The sequence below is a fragment of the Pongo pygmaeus genome, chromosome 23 (assembly GCF_028885625.2).
Source record: "Pongo pygmaeus isolate AG05252 chromosome 23, NHGRI_mPonPyg2-v2.0_pri, whole genome shotgun sequence".
Taxonomy (NCBI): domain Eukaryota; kingdom Metazoa; phylum Chordata; class Mammalia; order Primates; family Hominidae; genus Pongo; species Pongo pygmaeus.
The window spans coordinates 35,364,578-35,380,535 of record NC_085931.1 but is presented as its reverse complement, the minus strand read 5'-3'; the positions used below and the strand labels follow the sequence as shown (position 1 = coordinate 35,380,535).

The following is a 15,958-nucleotide window of genomic DNA, read 5'->3' as shown; positions in this document are numbered from 1 at the left end:
CTGTAATGACAAACCTTCTGGCTTGGCATCCCTTATATATGAGGTTTAATGCAAATGAAGTTCCTGAACAACATGTTCTGATTGGATGAGAGAAACCTCTAGGCCTACTCTGATTGGGCTTTGTTATCATGTTCTGATTGGTTATTCTAAGACTTCCTCTCATCCAGTCAGAACACGAAAATAAAGCCCAATCAAAATAGACCTAGAGCTTTTTCCCTCATCCAATCAGAACATGTAGTCTAGGAACGTCACTTGCGTATCGTTGGTGAGAGAAAGTCTTGCCATTCCAGGAGCTACTGCATCTGCGGGCCTGTCTGTTCCGCTCGCAGCTTAGAGGAGGCGGCGTCACCGGTCGCATGCTGGAGGCTTGAGCTTGCAGCAGCATGGCTCGCCTCGCTACGGTTGGTCGCGGTGAGGGAGAGTACAGCGCAGCCAGAGTGTTAGAAAGGTGACTGAGTAGGTGAGGTATCCCAGGCCGCACTGCCTGCGGCGGGGGAGGGGGGGCGAGGGGCTGGGCGGGCGCGGGGCGGGGGGGCAAGGGGCTGGGCGGGCGGGATGCGCTATCAGGAGCTACACTGCCCAAGGCGAGGACCATCATGGGCTACACCCCTGGTGGTGGGGGTCATGTTAGGGGCAGTATTGGGTGTTGCATTGGCTCCAGCGGGGGAGGTTTGGGTGCGTTATCCCTGGCATCATTTCCCACAGCGGCAGTGGGGCTTGGTGGGTGCGCTATCCGTGGCTGCGCTGGTCACGGAGGGGCACGGGTTGGGGGCGCTATCTGGGCCCTCAGTGCCCATGGCGGGGAACTTGTTGGGTGTGATATCTGAGGCGTCACTGCCCATGGCTGGGGGCTGGTTGGGGGCGCTATCTATGGGCTGCGCGGCCCACAGCCAGGAGCGTGTTGTGGGCGTTATCGGGGCGGACTGCCAGTGGCGGAGGTGGGGGGTTGGGTTGGATGCTATGGGGGCGCTGCGCTGCCGGGCAGGAGTGGGCTGGGTGCGCTATCCGGGTTTGCACTGCCGGCGGTGGGTGACATATTGGGTGCACTATCAGGGGCTACACTGCCGCGGTGAGAGGCGTGTTGGCGGCGCTATCCTGGGCTACATCCCTGGTGGGGGGGGACTTGTAAGGGGCGCTGTCAGGTACTGCACCGCCCGTGGCAGGGGGTGGGTTGGGTGACCCACTCCGGGCGTCACTGTCCGAGGCTGTGGTCTAGTTGTGGGCGCTACGCCAGGAGACATTTTCCGTGGCGGGGCGGGGCGGGGAGGAGGTGGGGGCAGGTGGGGGCTGGTTGGCGGCGCTATCGGTGGCTGCACTGACCATGGCAGGGAGTGGTGTGGGGGCGTTATCCCGGGCTGTGCTGTCCGTGGCAGGGAGCAGGTTTCGGGCGCCATTGGGTGCTGCGGTGTCCTAGGCAGGTCGAATTAGGGGCGCCTTTGGGGGTGCACTGCCGGTGGAGGGAGGTGGAGGCGTCAGTGACAGCGGTGGCCTCCAAGAGAGAAGCGGTTCTTCTCTCCTCGGACCCTAGACTCTCGCCGGCCATCTCTTCCTGTTCGTGCTTAAGTGTGGCGGGCACCCGGCGTTTCCGCGGGAATCCTGAGCACCGCAGGGGCCCCAGACCCACCCCTCTTGCTCTGTGTTGCGGGGACCGCCTGGGTCCTCCAGGCACGCAGTAGGCGACAGGGTCCTGTGGATGGAGGCATCAGGAACGGGAACTAACGCATGGGTGGGGCGGGCTGGCTGGGGTTGAGTTTCTGCTGCTCCTGCTTCCCGAGGAGCGCAGCCAGGGTGGGCCCAGCGGTTTCTGTGGAGTAGGAAGCTCGGGCACTGTGGTGTCTTCAGTCCCCACCCCAGGCCCCAGTTTCTGGCCAACTTGGGCCAAAAGTAGTGGCTGGTCTTTGGAGGGTGGGTGTGAGTGCCTTCGTTAAAACCGGCCCGGCCACCCTGTGGCCAGCATGACAAGATGAGGCTCTAACGCTACCGCTCTGCGGATCTTGTTCTACACTTTTCAGAGTTTGCCCGCCCAGTTGCTCCGCACCTGGAAGGAGTCACCTGCCGCTCGCTGGAGGGGAGGCCGCGGGCACTGACGCACCATTCGCTCCACGTTGGGAGGCAGTCGCGCGCCAGGCCGCAGAAGGTCAGCCCCGGGGCTGGGATTCCGCAGCCAGCCGGGATCCGGACGTGCTTCTTGGTGTGACTGAAGGAGAGTCGAGCCGTGTGTGGAGTGTGAATGCGTGTGTTTTTGCAGACAGACACTGGTATGTATGGACGGCGTGAGCCGGTACTGCGATCCCGCAGAGCCATCCAGCGTCACAGGTTGTGCTGGGGAGGTGGAGTGACCGTCCTCAGAAACCCCCGCGGGTGGGCGCTGCACACACGTCCACCTATAGGGTGTGTGCGCGTGCGTGAGATGTTCAGCCCCTGTCAAAGTCTGGCGAGGGAAGCTGACAGGGATGGATGTCAGAGATGATGAGCTGTTTACAGGTGGCGGTAGAAGGAAAACAGCCAGGAGCCACAGAGGACCCTGTAGTTAGGCCAGGTTTGCAGTTTTTCCAGAAAGGGCTGAAACCCCATCCAGTCCTCACTCCAGCCTGTGCCTGTTGCAGGGAGAGGAGCTAGGGTGGTGGAATGCTGGCTGAGAGGCCTTGAGGGATCTTTGGGAGCGGGACCTGCTTCCAGCCTGATGCTCCTTTCCAAAGGCATGGATGGGTGTGGGGGTGCTAGCCCTGTGTGAGGGTCCAGGGCAGGCGTGTTCAGAAGACCGCAGGAGTCCGTGCAGACTGTTCTCTGGCTTTGCCAGTGCCAGGTACTGGGTGTCTGGTCCTGGGAGCTGGCTGAGGGGCACCCTTCTTTTCTCTCATTTTTTTAATAATTCTTCCTGCATCCTTGTTAACAAACCTGAAGGGCACTTTTTATGCCAGTGGGGTTTGCTGGGATGTGCCCCTGTTGAGTGGTTCTCATCAGAGAAGTCTCCATAGGGAATAAGAGAGTTGTCCTGAGCCAGGTCCTAGGGCTCTCGGGTTCTTTGCATGGGTTGTGACCGTGGGGCCATTCCTCAAGCCCCATAGGCCTCAATTTTCCATGGTGCACTGCCCCCCCCGTTTTTCCTGCTGTGGGGTGGGGAGTAAACAGCTGGCACAGCTGCCTGGGGCAGGGAGGCTGGGAGGTGGGGAGTGACTCAGGGCCTGTGAGGTCTTGGGCAGCGATTTTTCAGAGGAAAGTCCCGGCACATCTTCTCGACTTGGAGAGTCCAGGGGTGAGGTAGGGTGGGCATCTGTTGGATCTGGCTGTTCAGGCTTCCGGAAGCTGCCTCAGGTCCCTCTTCCCTTCCCAGATGTCGAGGAGTTGGTGAGGGATGGGGCTAGGGGGCCTGCTAGCGGGGTGGGATGGGGGGGCTGGAGCTGAAGAGCTACAGCAGCCACTCTTGGCCCCTGTGGTTGATGTTTGTGGGCAGAGACAGATGCTAAGCTTGGGTAGTGTCGGGCAGATCTAAGTGGGACTGCTCAGCTCAGCATGTTGAGGCGATTTGGTGGGAGGTGGTCTCAGTCTGAGAGAAGAGGACCCTGCTGCTGGAGGCACGCTAGCAGCCCTCCTCAGCCTCTTTCCCATGAACCTGTCTGATCAACTTCAGCTGAGCCACCATGCCTCGGAATGACTTGAGTCTTGAGGGAAAGGGACCTTGGTATGGATGGGGTTGGTGGCAGGGTCGCATAGTGGTTAAGCATGAAGGTCCTGCTATCACTCAGACCTGGGTGTGAGTCCCAGCTCCAGCACCTGCTGGTGTGCCTCCACCTGCATTCCCCTCCATGGGAGTCCGAGAGAAAGGCTTGCAGGCTGTGGCTTATTTGGGAAGTGATCTCAGGAAACAAGGGCAAGGATGGGATTTGAAGGAGAGGAAGGGAAAGCAACTATGTGAGTATTCCCACCACTCTTCCTGGGCCATCTCCCGAGGAGCCTTACAGACTGAGAACTGCTCTGTTGGGGAGAGAAACAGGGAAGCATTTATCCATTGGCCCCATCCCCTGCTGGACAAGGGTGGCTCCGTGGACATTAACTCCCGTGTGTACTTCCAGATTGCGCATGTGTGGGGCTCTAGTGATTTCCTGTGTGCCTTCCACACTGCAGCTTCCAAGAAGGCCCAGCATGGCCTGACATGAAGCACTGTCTCATTGTACCAGTAAGATGCTGGTTGGAGCCTGCAGGGACCTGGTCGTTGCAGAAGTGGTTGGAGTGAGAGGTGGGGCCGGGAGGGCTTGAATAGCACACTGAGGTGTCTAACACTGCATGATCTTGGGCAAATTACCTGACTTCTCTGAGCCTCGATTTCCTTAGCTGGTTGTTTTGCATGTTAATAAGATACATATTGAATTTTTTTTTTTTTTTTGACAGGGTCTCACTCTGTTGCCTGGGCTGGAGTGCAGTGGTGTGATCTTGGCTCACTGCAACCTCTCAGTGCTTTGGTGCCTGTCTAATAAGAAGTTCTGCCCCTTATCTGATCTCAGCCTGACATGCTGCACTTTTTTGGGTATGTTTTGTGTTTTTGCTTCTCTATTTGTTGCAACCCTTCAGGGCTTCCACATGGTTATAAGGGGATTGCTGTCTACCTACTCAAAATCCGAAGCAGACACAGGGTCACCCAAGGCAGGTGTGATGCCAAGGCAAGGATTCTGCTTTGGGGGAATTGGCCCGAGACAAGGTTGTGCTGAGCCCCTGGCCCTGCCCACGCTCTGGTTCTGGACTTGTGGCTTGCTCTCAAGGCCAGCTGGTTTCCACTCCTTTCCCTGGTTCAGATCCAGGATTACTGTCTCCTTTTTGGACTATGCTGGGGCTGCTGCCCGGGCTCTCCCAGGCCTGGGTCAGCAGATGGGAGTGGGCACCTGGGAGGACCCTGGCACAGCCAGGGCCCTGCTGATTAGATGGCTGGCAGTGAGCAAGAGCAAGAGGGGAGAGACAGGGAGTGACAGGCAGCAAGATTGAGGTGTGCCTGTGCACGTGTACACATCTGTGCTTGGCGTGCACGTGTGGCCCCAGATAGCTTGTTGCTGGATTGTGTGTTTGGACATCTCTGGGTGGCTACGTGTGGTTCTTCTGAGCGTGTCTCTGTGTGTGCACTGTTGGATGCTCTAGCTTGTTCATGGGTACTTGTCTCTGGATATGTGTGCCAGCCACCTACTAGGTGCTCTTCAGGGTTCTCGAGATTGTGCCCATCTAGATGGCAGGTGGTAATTTTTCCCTGCAGGACTTCCTGTCCCCACTGAGGCTCTCTTGTGTCTTCTGCCATGCCCTGTTCTGCCGTCTCCAGGCTTCCTCACCCTGTTCCTCCCTTTGCCTGAGGAAGTTGCTTCTGCCCCTCTGGCTGTTTGGGTACCCACTGCCTTCTGGGCAGGGCCTGAAGAGGGACGGCAAGTCCAACCTCTAGCCCTGTCTTCCCGAGTCTGAGCTGAGGATGATGGGCTTAAGCTCTGGGTTGAGGAGATGAGTCAGGGATGGCTGCAGGGAGTGGGCAGAAGTGGCGTGTGTGTCACCATGCTGCAGGGAAGTGTGTGCTCCTGCCCCCCTCCACCTGACCCGCCCTCAGTGGCTTGGGCACCAGTGCAGCTGTGAGAAGGCTCCGTCACCTGGCTGTTCATACACTCTTCCGCAGTAGCCTTGGTTGGCACAGTTTCTGATGGGGAGCAGGGTGGTCTCTGGGGCTCTGGGCATCCACTGGGGGGCCTTGGCCTTAGGATAATTCATCTCAACATAATCATTGGTATTTATGTAATTCTTCCTGCACCAGGCCCTGGACTACTCACTGTACATGTAATCAGCTCATTTACTCCTCAGAACAATCCCATCCCAGGGGATAGTAGTCCTATTAGGTGGAAAAGCATTCCTGGCCAGACATGGTGGCTCATGCCTGTAATCCCAGCACTTTGGGAGGCTGAGATGGGCAGATCACCTGAGGTCAGGAGTTCGAGACCAGCGTGGCCAACATGGTGAAACCCCGTCTCTACTAAAAATACAAAACATTAGCCGGGCATGGTCACATGCACTTGTAATCCAAGCTATTTGGGAGGCTGAGGCAGGAGAATTGCTTGAACCCAGAAGGCGGAGGTTGCAGTGAGCCAAGATAATGCCATTGCACTGCAGCCTGGGTGACAGAGTGAGACTCTGTCTCAAAAAAAAAAAAAAAAAAAAAAAAAAAAAAGAGCATCCCAATTTTATGAGGAAGTTTTCCCATTTTTTGAGGACCTAGAGGCTCAGAGAGCCTGGGTGATTTCAACAAGGTCACACAGCTAATTAGTGATGGAGCCAGGTTCTGAACCCAGACCTGTTCCTCTGCTGTTTCCTCCACTCTTCACAAAGCTGTGTCCATCTCATCTTGGCAGTCTCCGTCTCAGAAAGGCCATCCCAGATCACCCCGTCTACACAGCATTCCCTAGCCATCTGGTCCCATTTGGATCAGATCACACAATTGTAAATACCTGCATAAAGGTAGCCATAGCCCTCTTTTATCCTCTACTTCCTAACCGCCTCTTCCCCACCTAGAGCAGGGATCTGTCTGTCTTGTTCACTAAAATATTCTTAGGACTAGCAGACAGCTTGGAATACAGTAGGGATGCAATAAACATTTGATGAATGAATGAATTAGTGAATGAAGAGAGGTCTGACTTCAGACCTAAGCTTGAAATCCCTTCTATGTACTGTCTTATACAGCAGGAACCATTGCAGAGTGGCAGGAGCACAGGCTCTGGAGCCAGCTTGCTTGGTTCAAATTCTGGCCCTGCTAGTGGTTCTGGTTATCTAATGCTGCTTAATAAACCACCAAAAGCTTATGGCTTAAAACAATGGTGACATTGATTTTGTCCATGAATCTGCAATGTGGGCAGGATTCAGTGGGGATAACGCTTCTCCGCTCAGCATTGTCTGGAATGGTTCAAGGTCTAGAGGCTGAAGTCATTTGAAGGCTCGGTTGCTTACACGTCTGGCGTCTGTTGCTGGCTGTTGGCTTTGGGTCAGTTCCTCTGCACATGGGCCTCTCTACGTGCTGTCTCCACATGCTAGATTGAGCTTCCTCCCAGCATGGTGGCTGAGCTAAGGCACAAGCATGCCCAGAAAGAGAGCCAGGTGAAAGCTATTTCACTTTTTATTTTGTTTTATTTATTTATTTAGAGATGGAGTCTCACTCTGTCACCCAGGCTGGAGTGCAGTGGTGCAATTTCAGCTCACCGCAACCTCCACCTCCTGCGTTCAAGCGATTCTCCCACCTCAGCCTCCCAAGTAGCTGGGATTACAGGCGCCCGCCATCATGCTTGGCTAATTTGTGTAGTTTAGTAGAGACAGGCTTTTGCCATATTGGCCAGGCTGGTCTTGAACTCCTGACCTCAAGTAATTGCCCGCCTTGGCCTCCCAAAGTGCTGGGATTATAGGCATGAGCTACCATGCCTGGCCAGCAGTTGATTCTTTTAGCAGCAAGTACACTTGCCCATTGATCCCCTGGCCACGGGTGAGGCTTGGGTCTCCCCAAATGACAGGGTCTGTCCTCAGATCCCAACCCACTGTCATGTAATCCAGGAGGCATCTTACTGTGCAGAGCCCTGCTGAGAATGGGGCTTGTAATGAGGAGAGAAGGGGGAGCTTGAATGGAAAACGCTTTTTCTGTCCTAGTTTATTATCTCATTCCAGGTCAGCCCTGCTCCCTTCAAGGGGCCTGGGACAAGTGTTGCTGATGGAGATACCACGAGGCTGGGGCTCAGACAGAATTGCTCTGGGCCTGGGGCTGGGGTGAACCCCACCAGGATCCCCATCTTTATCCAGGGAAAATCAGGATAGCGAGCCCTGAACATGCTGTGTTTGAGCTGAGGGAGCTCGCCGCCTCTCCCCATCACTGCCTCCTGCTTCCACCTGAGTCACTCTTCATCTGCCTGAGGCATCATCCCCCTGCCTCGCTTGCTAGCCTCGGGGAGGAATCTCAGGGTTTACTCCCTGTGGCCCAGGTTGGGGCTGCTCCTGAGCAGGGCGTTGGGAGGGAGCCCAGGAAGAATCTGGGGGTTTGCTCCAGCCCAGCCTGGCAGCATCTCCCATCTATCGCAGCCCTCATTTAGGGCCTGCTTTGCCATGAGCCTTCCCTGAAGAAACGGCAAAAGGGCTCAAAGGGAGGCTCTGGGTTTGAATTCTGCTGTCACCTTCCAGCTCCGTGACCTTGGACAAGTCTCTTAACCTCTCTGAGGCTCCAGTTACTCAGCAGGAGGGAGACTGTGGTATGGTGAGGATGAAAAGAAATAAAAAGTATGACATCTTTTTTTTTTTTTTTTTTTTTTTTGGTGACGGAGTCTTGCTCTGTCGCCCAGGTTGGAGTGAAGTGGCGCAATCTCAGCTCACTGCCACCTCTGCCTCCTGGGTTCAAGCGATTCTCCTGTCTCTCCCTCAGCCTCCCAAGTAGCTGGAATTACAAGCACCCACCACCACATCTGGCTAATTTTCGTATTTTTAGTAGAGACGGGGTTTCACCATGTTAGCCAGGCTGGTTTCGAACTCCTGATTTCAGACAATCCACCTGCCTCGGCTTCCCAAAGTGCTGGGATTACAGGCGTGAGCCACTGTGCCTGGTTTTTTTATTTTCATTTTTTTGAGGCAGAGTTTTGCTCTTGTCACCCAGGCTGGAGTGCAGTGGTGTGATCTTGGCTCACTGCAACCTCTGCCTCCCGGGTTCAAGCAATTTTTTTTTTTTGAGACGGAATCTCACTGTGTCACCCAGGCTGGAGTGCAGTGGTGTGATCTCGGCTCACTGAAAGCTCCGCCTCCCAGGTTCACGCCATTCTCCTGCCTCAGTCTCCCGAGTAGCTGGGACTACAGGCTCCTGATACCGCGCCTGGCTAATTTTTTGTATTTTTAGTAGAGACGGGGTTTCACTGTGTTAGCCAGGATGGTCTCAATCCCTTGACCTCGTGATCCACCCACCTTGGCCTCCCAAAGTGCTGGGATTACAGGCGTGAGCCACCACGCCCGGCTGGGTTCAAGCAATTCTCCCTCAGCCTCCCAAGTAGCTGGGATTAGAGGTGCCCACCACCATGCCTAGCTAATTTTTGTATTTTTAGTAGAGATGGGGTTTCGCCATGTTGGTCAGGCAGGTCTTGAACTCCCGACATCGTGATCCACCTTCCTTGGCCTCCCAAAGTGCTGGGATTACAGGTGTGAGCCACCGCACCTGGCCTGAAGTTATTCTTCACAGATGAAAAACCTGAGGTGGAAGGAGTTTAAGTGGTTTCCCCACAGCTACGTTTAATATTAGAACTGAGGCTGGAGTCTGGGTGTTCTGACACCAGGTGGTGGTTGCTTGTATGTTGCAACAATGAGGCTTTCCCCCTTCCCTCAGACCCTTTTGCCAGAGAGCAACATGGCTGCCATCCTACATATAAGCCCAAGAAGATGCTCCCTTTCCTCCTTGGACCACCCAAGGTTGCCTGCATAGGGCGCGAACGCCCACCTTCTGGCCTGTCCTGTGAGGTGCCAGGTGCCCTACCTTAGTAGGGGAGGGCTGGAGTGACCCAGCTGCATAGGTGTGGGCAAAGAGTTGGCTGTGTGATCTCCTTTAGTGAGAAGCGCCTTCATACAGCCCCCAGCATCCAAGCGTTTCTTTTTTCTTTCTTTTTTTTTTTTTTTTAACTTTTATTTATTTATTTATTTTTGAGACAGAGTCTCACTCTGTCACCCAGGCTGGAGTGCAGTGGCACGATCTCTACTCACTGCAACCTCTGCCTCCAGAGTTCAAGCTATTCTCCAACCCCAGCCTCTCGAGTAACTGAGATTACAGGCACCCGCCACCACGCCCAGCTAATTTTTGTAGTTTTTAGTAGAAGACAGGTTTCACCATCTTGGCCAGGCTGGTCTCGAACTCCTGACCTCAGGTGATCTGCCCACCTTGGCCTCCCAAAGTGCTGGGATTATAGGTGTGAGCCACCATGCCGGCCTTTTTTGTTTTGTTTTGGTTTGGTTTTTTTGAGATAGTGTTTCACTCTGTCGCCCAGGCTAGAGTGCAGCGGCGCAGTCATAGCTTACTGCAGCCCAATGGGCTTAAGTGATCCTTCCATGTCAGCCTTCCAGGTAGCTGGGACTGCATGTGTACAGCAACCATGCCTGGCTAATTTAAAATTTTTTGTACAGATGGGGTCTTACTATGTTGCCAGGACTGGTCTCAAACTCCTGGGCTCAAGCAGTCCTCCTGCCTCGGCCTCCCAGAGTGCTGGGATTACAGGTGTGTGCCACTACACACTGTGCCTATTTTTTAAACTTGAATTTTTAGGGTATCTTCATATATTAACAGATATTAAGTGCTACCCCATTATTTTCAGTGGCTACGTAGTATTCCATTGTATGCTTATTCTGCAGTGTAGTTAATTTTCAGTTGGTGATCATTTAGATGATGATGATGCTGCTGCTTATTATTTTTTTCAGAGAGAGTCTTGCTCTGTCGCCCAGGCTAGAGTGCAGTGGCGTGATCTCGGCTCACTGCAACCTCTGCCTCCCAAGTTCCAGCGATTCTCTTGCCTCAGCCTCCTGAGTAGCTGGGATTACATGGGCGTTCTACCACCCCTGGCTAATTTTTGTATTTTCAGTAGAGACAGGGTTTTACCATGTTGGTCAGGCTGGTCTTGAACTCCTGATCTCAGGTGATCTGCCCACCTCGGCCTCCCAAAGTGCTGGGATTACAGGCGTGAGCCACCACACCCAGCATAGATTATGTTTTGAATTTGCTATTACAATGAAATGATTAACATCTATATCCATAGATCTTGTCAACTTGTATGAGTTAACCTGTGCAATAAATTTTTAAAAACAAAATTGTTGACACAAAGGGTATGTGCACTTAAACAATTTTGATAGAGTGTATTAGTCAGGGTTCTGCCAACCAATAGAACTAATAGGAGATGTATACATATGTATATAGGTGTGTGTGTGTGTGTGTGTGTGTGTTAGATTTATTATGAGGGATTGGTTCATGCAGTTTTTTAGGTTTGTTTCTTTATTTTGAGACAGAGTCTGGCTTTGTCGCCCCGGCAGGTGTGCAGTGGCACAATCTCAGTTCACTGCAACCTCTGTCTCCCTGGTTCAAGTGATTCTCCTGCCTCAGCTTCCCAAGTAGCTGGGATTACAGGCACCCACACCAGGCCCAGCTAATTTTTTTCTATCTTTAGTAGAGACGGGGCTTTCACCATGTTGATCAGGCTGGTCTTGAACTCCTGACCTCAAGTGATTCACCCGCCTCGGCCTCCCGAAGGGCTGGGATTACTGAGCCCGGCCAGGCGTGAGCCACTGTGCCTGGCCAGGTTCATGCAATTTTGGAGGCCAAGAAGTCCCACGATTTGCTATCTGTTAGCTGGGGATCCAGGAAAGCTGGTGGTATAGTTCTAGTCCAAGTCCTAAGGCACAAGAACCAGGAACGCTGATAGCTGAGGACAGGAGAAGGGTGTCTCAGCTAAGGCAGAAAATGATCTCTCCTTTCCTCTACCTTTTTGGTCTATTCAAGCCCCAAGCCTTCAGTGGATTGATGTCCGCCCACATTGGTAAAGGGGCATCTTCTTTAGTCTACCAATTCAAAGGCTAATCTCTTCCAGAAACAACTCACAGACATACCCAGAAATAATGTTTTATCAGCTATGGAGACATCCCCTAGCCCAGTCAAATTGACACGTAAAATTAACCAGCACAGAGATACTGCCAAATACCTACACATTAATGGGATGCTCATTTTCTTCTACCTTTACACTATTATCAATTTTTTTTTTTTTTTTGAGATGGAGTCTTGCTCTATTGTTCAGGCTGGAGTGCAGTGGCGCAATCTCAGCTCACTGCAATCTCCACCTCCTGGGTTCAAGCAATCCTGCCTCAGCCTCCTGAGTAGCTAGGATTACAGGCACACGCCACAATACCTGGTGAATTTTTTTGTATTTTTGATAGACAGGGTTTCACCATGTTGGCCAGGCTGGTCTTCAACTCCTGATCTCAAGTAATCTGTCCACCTTGGCCTCCCAAAATGCTGTGATTACAGGCATGAGCCACTGTGCCTGGCTTTTTCTTTTTTTTTTTTCTTTTTTTTTTTTTTTTGAGACGGGGTCTGCTGTCTGTCACCTAGGCTGGAGCACAGTAGCACAAACATGGCTCACCGTAATTTCTGCTTCCTGGGCTCAAGTGATCTTCCCACCTCAGCCTCCCAAGTAGCTGGGACTATAGGTGCCTGCCATCATGCCCCACTAATTTTTGTATTTTTTGTAGAGACGGGTTCCATCATGTTGCCCAGACTGATCTCGAATTCCTGAGCTCAAGTGGTCCACCTGCCTCGGTCTCCCAAAGTGCTGGGATTACAGGCGTGAGCCACTGCACCTGACACTATCAATTTTTTAAAAATTTTATCTAATGGGTAAAAGTGATACCTTGTTATTATTTAAAATTTTCAATTGTAGTAAAATTTGTAGCTTCTTCAGTTCATAGACATGTATTGCTAGCAACTCTCATGGTAGAAGGGCCTTACTAAACAGATAAAAATAAATTGTGCAGTCATTTTGGGAAACTGAGGTGGGCAGATCACCAGAAGTCAGGAGTTCAAGACCAGCCTGGCCAACATGGTGAAACCCCATCTCTACTAAAAATACAAAAAGTTACCCAGGCATGGTGGTACGTACCGGTAGTCCCAGCTACTCAGGAGGCTGAGGCAGGAGAATTACTTAAACTCGGGAGGTGGAGGCTGCAGTGAGCTGAGATTGCACCAGTGCACTCCAGCCTGGGTGACAGAGTGAGACTCCATGTAAAAGGAAAAAAAAAAAGAATAAATTGTGCAATCGTGGTATATGTCTGGGCCCTGCTCTTGGAACTCAGTTTTCACACCCTATTATTGCAATCTGCAATCATCTTGCTTTTCAGCACTTGTGCAATGGGAAATTCAGTCTGGCTCTTGAAATAGTGCAGGCAGGCGGTGATCTGTGGACCGTAAATCACTGTGCAGATACTAGATGCTGTGTTTTTCTTAACCCCAAGGTGTGAATTCCTAACTTATGTGGGGTTGCTGGCTCTGAATGCCCACTGTGCCCTGTTTCCCTGGAGACCAGTGTCTTTCTCCATCATTCTTTTTTTTTTTTTTTTTTGAGACGAATTCTCCCTCTGTCGCCCAGGCTGGAGTGCAGTAGCGTTAACTCAGCTCAGTGCAACCTCTGCCTCCCGGGTTCAAGCGATTCTCCTGTCTCAGCCTCCTGAGTAACTGGGATTACAGGTGCCTGCCACCACACCTGGCTGAAATTTGTCTTTTTAGTAGAGATGGGGTTTCACCATGTTGGCCAGGCTGTTCTCCAACTCCTGACCTCAAGTGATTCGCCCGCCTTGGCATCCCAAAGTGTTGAGATTACAGACGTGAGCCACACCCCCTGGCCTCTCCATCATCCTTTATCTTCATGTGATTTATGAAAGATACAGAAGCCAATGTAAGTTTCCCCTTGGATGAATAGTAGACTGAAGTTTCAAAAGAGTAGATGGCCTGCCCTCATTGACTTAGAGGTGGAGCTGGGATGAGAGCTGAGCTCCAGGGGATTAGTACTGGGGCCGGATGGGTACTGTTTGGAAAGGGGAGGATCTGGGTCAGACCACCTAGCTCCTGCTTGTCTCAAGACACCTGTTTTCTGAACTTCCTGTAACTGCCTCATCCCCATGCCTGGGAAAGGAGCTTGTCTCATCTTTCAGCTCCCCCCGGTGGCTATGAGGCCTGAGCTGCCCAAGCAGAGGAAACCACATTGTCCCTTCCTCCCGTCCTGCCCCAAGGGCCAGGGGACATAGTGGAGGGTCTGCTGCTGACAGGAGCCTGGACTGCCCTCTCCTCCAAGCCCAGCCAGCTTTCTTGGCTCTACCTGCCTCAAAAGCCCATAGAGGCCGGGCACTGTAACTCACTCCTGTAATCCCAGCACTTTGGGGAGGCTGAGATGGGTGGATCACCTGAGGTCAGGAGTTCGAGACCAGCCTGGCCAACATGGCGAAACCCCGTCTCTACTAAAAATACAAAAATTAGCCAGTCGTGGTGATAGGCGCCTGTAATCCCAGCTACTTGGGAGGCTGAGGCAGGAGAATCGCTTGAACCCGGGAGGTGGAAGTTGCAGTGAGCCAAGATCATGCCACTGCACTCCAGCCTGGGTGACAGAGAGAGACTCTTCTCAAAAAAACAAAGATGCTATCTTTCTCCTCTTTCCCTATGTCTGTCAGTTCTCTTCCCTGCCTTCCTGCAGGGGAGTTTCATTTTCCTGCACTCTCGAATGCCCCAGGCTTTCATCTCATGCTTTAGCAGGGGAAGCCTCCTGGGAAGGTATCTTGTTGGGTTCACTTAGGTTTCCTGAACCAGTCCCCGCAGCCAGGAGCAGATGAGATGCCCTGGTTGGCCAGGCCTGGTCAGGTGCCCACTTCTGACCCTGGAGGCGGATTGAGTGCAGAGGTGTTCTTCTCAGAAGGAGGCCAGATGGAGGCAGGGCAGGCAGGACCCAAGGTGTCCACCAGCATTTCCTGGCTATGGGTGGGTGCCACTGGGGTAACAGGCACTTGTGGCACTCTGGAGTGGCCATCCAGTGGGAAGCCAGTGGCCTGAAGCCACCCCGGAGCATGAACCCCACAATCCTAACTTTCCTGGGGCAGAAGTGAGGGTGGGGGGAAGCCTCCAGGCTCCTGCTGGGGGCTACCTGCCTTGGAGGAAGAGTCAGCCCCCAGCCCTGCACTGGCCCAGGACCCTGAAGCTGCTCCCACACCTGTACTCCCAGGGGTTTGAGGCCCCTGTGGTATCCCCTGGTGTGAAGGAGTCAAGAAAATAGAAATCCTTGTGTCCTTGGTCCACAGCCTGGGGTTGGCCCCTGGCACCTCAGCACAGAGTCTGGGACCTTCACAGTGGTAGCAGCAGGCCCCAGAGAGGAGACTTCAGGGAGAATTGGTGGGAAAGAGGCCAATGGCACCAGCTAGGCCGTTTTTTTCTCTTTCTCCACTGCTTGGGGGTAGGCAGGGCCTGGGTCCATATCTGTGCCCACCCACCCCAGTGTCTGTTGTAGTGTATGGGCCACATCCCTTTGAGAGACTGCCATTAGTAAGTGCCTGCTGTGTACCAGGTGTGACCAGCACCAGTGCATGCAGAGATGAGCACTAGCCCTGTGGTATGAGGCAGGACACGCTAGCCCTGTTTGCGTGAGGACTAGCACCCGAGCATGTAGAGATGAGGACGAGCCCTGCGATTCAGCTGGGAAGACAAATACACCCGCACATGGGTACCACCCACCCACCCCACACTGCCAGTGTGAAGCATGGCACTGCTCTGACCTCTGTGTAGATACTTGGGGGGGGGGGGGCTGACAGGTACAGATCTGTGCCTGTGTGTGTACCTGCAAATGCCCCTTGCAGTGTGCATGCAGTGTATGTTCATGAGTGCCTGTGAGCACAAGTCTGCATTCTGTGCGTGTGTCCAGTGGGGATTTGTCAGTATATGAGCAGTGTGTGCAGGTGTCTCTGTTGAAGCCTATACGCTGTCGCATGTGAGTGTGCATTGTGCATGAGTGTGCAGCACTGTGGTTAGGTGTGTACAGGTGTCTAATACGTATGTCCAGATGCAGATATATGTGTGTACCTGGGTGTCCTGTGCATGTGTGTGCCCATGTGTGCATCCCATGTGCCCGTGCCCACACGTGTGCATGTACACTTAACATCCATGTGTGCTAGTGGAATGATGTGTGTGGCTGGTTCCTGGCATGTGCCGAGCCATGGTGGAGCAGGCAGGCAAAGGTTCCTGTCTCAGGCAGCCCTCGGGAGTGGGTGTGAAGAGCCCCAGTGCTCAGGCGCCCCTGAGGCTTCCAGCTGGATCTTTCTGTCACTCCTGGGTGTGGCTGCGGGAATCCTTGGGGTGCCTTTGGGTCCCAGGAAGCTGGGGCTGTGTGGGCCGGGCTGCTAACTGGGGCTGTGGAGCAGT

General features: G+C 53.2%; 1 pseudogene; it reads left to right on the top strand.

Moving 5' to 3' along the window:
• Positions 1–275: 275 nt before the first annotated feature.
• LOC129023019 (uncharacterized) overlaps positions 276–15,958 on the top strand; it is a 48,472-nt pseudogene continuing 32,789 nt past the window's right edge.